Source organism: Cynocephalus volans, chromosome 14, assembly GCF_027409185.1.
Source record: "Cynocephalus volans isolate mCynVol1 chromosome 14, mCynVol1.pri, whole genome shotgun sequence".
Taxonomy (NCBI): Eukaryota; Metazoa; Chordata; class Mammalia; order Dermoptera; family Cynocephalidae; genus Cynocephalus; species Cynocephalus volans.
Window position 1 is genome coordinate 64,925,072 of NC_084473.1, and position 3,631 is coordinate 64,928,702.

Below are 3,631 nucleotides of genomic sequence, written 5' to 3' on the forward strand. Positions count from 1 at the left end.
TTTGCATCTTTCTAATGTTCTGTCATGTCAATCTATTACCTCCCAAGTCTGAATGCCTGGGTTCAAATTGCTCCCCCAATTGCTAGCACTTAATTTTGGGCAAATGCTTGACACTATCGCTTTATCTGTGAAATGGGGTGAGTACCTTAGCCAGGTGCTGCCTGGCACAGAATAAACTCTCTCTACGTGTAAAGGACTAAAGAAACAACCCAGTGTCCAGCAGCTCTTGAACAGATGAACTGAGGTGGTATGTCCAGAAAATAGAATATTCTGCAGTCGTGAAAAGGAATGACATAGTGACAGTCTACAACATGGATGAACTTGCAAACATTATGCTGAGTGAAAGGAGCCAGATACCAAAGGTTACACTATGTGATTCCATTTACAGCATGTACATGAAATGTCCCCAAAAGGCAAATCAGTAGAAATTACCGGTTGCCTGGAGCAGGAGTAGGAGGGAGGGGGTAGAGAGGACTCTTTTTAGGATGATGAAAATGGTATGGATGAGGCAGTGGTGACGGGTGCACAACCTTGGGAATGTACGAAGTGCCACCGAACTGTGCGCTTTTAAACGGTCGATTTTACGTTGAGCGAATCATACCTCAAAGACCAGTTTTACTGCTGTAAAGTACTAACTCTCCCGTGGTGAGATCGGCTGCCGCATTTCTCCCTTGCCCCCCTCCCTGCCTTTCCTGCGCTCCCCCCGCCGTCTCCCACCCGGTCTCCCTCCCGCGCGCGCCACCAGGACGCCTGACGAGCGCTCTGGACCTTTGGGCGCCCGCGTCCCTGGCCCTCGGAGGGCCGCCAAGTGCGCACGCGCACCCCCGCTCTCACCTAGAAATGGACGCTCCGGGACGAGTTTTCTCCAGCGTTTCGGTTGATGGGGATGGTCCGGGAAGGCAGCACGCGCCCGGGTCGGTGGAGAACTTGCTGGGCTTTTCACCTTAATATTCAGGCCCCTCCAGAAGCTGATCTCGTCCACCCGAAACCTCCAGATGCTGTGCTCTGAAAGCCAGGTTGACCGCCTGTGGGCGCTTGCAAACACTGAGGACTTGGGGGGCTCGTAGGCTTCCAATGGAGGCCTTGCTCCTTTGCGTGCAATGCGACCCCAGCCCCAGCTGAACCTGCTACTGAAGTGGCAGGGCGGTAAATAATATTGGCCTTGCACGTTGCCAAGTTTAACTGAAGTAATACATCTTTCCGGCCCGGTTCATAGGTGTTGAGTGCATAGAGATTTATATTCCAGGCCCTGTTTTGGGTGAGCCTCATGCTGCTGCGATTCACTTTGCTAGGCCCCAGGTTATCACCTGCCTGCAGGAAACCTGTGAGCTCTTGCCACTCCCCTGGTAGATTCCCCTGTGTTTAGTATTCACCTTTCCCAGCTCTACTCACACATGCATAAGGTAACCCAAACCCGTTGGAGATATGTCCTGATCGTATTTTCTCAAAAGCTATCTGGTAGGTCATGAGACATAAAGCCATCCTGTGTCAGAGATTTTTTACATTTCTTCTGTTCAGCCCAGACTGCTCTTCAGCCTTCTTCAACTTTATCCAAATTTTACTCTTTTCACCTAACCTCAGACTCTGCATCTCACTTTTGCCATTTCCCCTATTTCTGATTCTTTCTATGAGCCCATAAAACCTCTCCCCTTATGGCCTTCCTAGTCCTGAACCGGGCTGCTTCCTCTCTCCTCAGGTCTTATCCCTTTATTTCCTGTTCTTCCACCCAAGTTTCCTTTCCTTCTCTCTAAAGCAGCCTTTGATCCCCACCACGACCACCAAGGAAAAACCACAGTAAAGAGCATCGGAAAACTCAACAGGCTTTTTTATTACTCAGCTATTAATTCTAGGACATGTGTTTATTCAGTTTCATTAAGGTTTAAAAATATATCAGAAGAGGGAAATTTGTATCTATCTATCTATGTGCATATTATATCTATCTATATTCCTATCTATCTATCTATATCTATCTTGTGTCTATCTACATATATATGCGGAAAACCAGCTGGTACCCAAAGTGGCACCAACAATCTTAGAAGCTCTTATTTTGCATAGCCATAGTATCTAGCCATTTCCATCTCTTTTTCCCTCTCGATGAAATACTGCACTTTCCCCAAAGATGTACATTTGGCAGCATTCTCACGCTCTTGCTGAGCCAGCTTCTTCATGGCCTCGCGCTCTGGCCTCTGCTCTTTTGTAATGGGCGTTGACATTACTGGCTCAGGAACATTTGGATTCCTCCATGGAATTCGTTGGTAGCGCAAGTCTTGGAGTGGATATTGGGTTTGAGGCTTGGGTGGTGGCTGGAGTTTGGTCACAGCAGTGGAAACGGGCCCCTGCCGCAGAGAAGTGCAGGATGATGTTTTGTCGGGTGCGGGCCCAGAAGCAGCCCTCTGAGGGACACTGGGCGACCTAGGGTTGGTCAAACCTGGTTGGGTTGTGTTGATTGGAATTGGCTGAGCTGGCCTGGCAGGACCTGTCAAGGATGCATTGGCAGGAGCTGGTTGGGATGGATTGGCTGAGTTAGTAGCACCAGGCTGGGCAGAGTAAGCCATACCAGGCCTATGTGAGGCCAGAGACTGTGGCCTCCGAGGAGCAGGTCGAGGTCGAGGCCTGTCCAGGGTCAGAAAAGGCAAAGGTATCAGCCTGACCTTCCCAGGAGGTGGCAGCTCAAACTGGGATGGAGATGGAGACTCCTCTTCAGCACTGCCATCTCGTTTCTGGGCTTTGACTTGAGTTTTCTCAGGACTTTTACCCTTCCATGGGGTATCCGGCTGTCGTTTGATAGCTCGGGCTGGCTGGGGTTCTCTGGTGTTGCTAGAGTTTCCTAGGGCCCGAGAGGAAGAGAGCCCAGCTTTCTTGTCATTCTTCCTCCCCAGTGCATGAAAAACCTGCACAGACTCCAGCATGTGCATGCCTAGGCTGCTTCGAGGCTTTTTGAAGACCTCTCGGCTAAGGTCAGGTTGATTTTTCTTCCGCTTCATCCTGGGAATAGTTGGCTTCCCTTCTGCCTGGACTTTGTTCCCTGGCTGCTTACTCTCTTCAGCTTTCCTGGACTGATTTTCTCTTGATCTTTTGTTTTTTTCCTGCCCGTGGCTCTTAGTTTTGCTCATCCTGCTAGAGGCACCATTCTCAGGTTCGCTCTTAGGATGCTTGACCGCATTCACAGGAGCCCTGTCACTGGCTGCAGCACTGCAAACAACCACTTCTTCCCCTAACAGGCACTCTGGGTTCTTTGGCTGGCTTTTGGCTCTGGGAGCACCACTCACATGCTCAGAGGCTTTACGCCTGTTCTTCCTGACCTGATTGAAGGGACCCGTTATGGTACTCGTCTTGTCCTGCACCTGATTCATCTTGATGGCTCTGGTGTCTTTGGCTTTGATGGCTGTGAGATCTTTGGATTGGTCAAGGTATTTCAAGGAATTCGAGAGCTGGGGAAGGTGAATATCTTCCACCAGTTTAGGAGTGTTCTGAAAACCACTGCTGGGCTCAATCCCATTTTCAAGTGTCCCTTGGCCCTCAAGACTAAGGCTGTTCTTTCCGAGACTGGCATTGTCAGGACCAGGAGGTTCCTTTTGTCCAGGAGGATCAATGCACGCCAGAATCTGGTGAATGTCAGGGATTTCTAAAG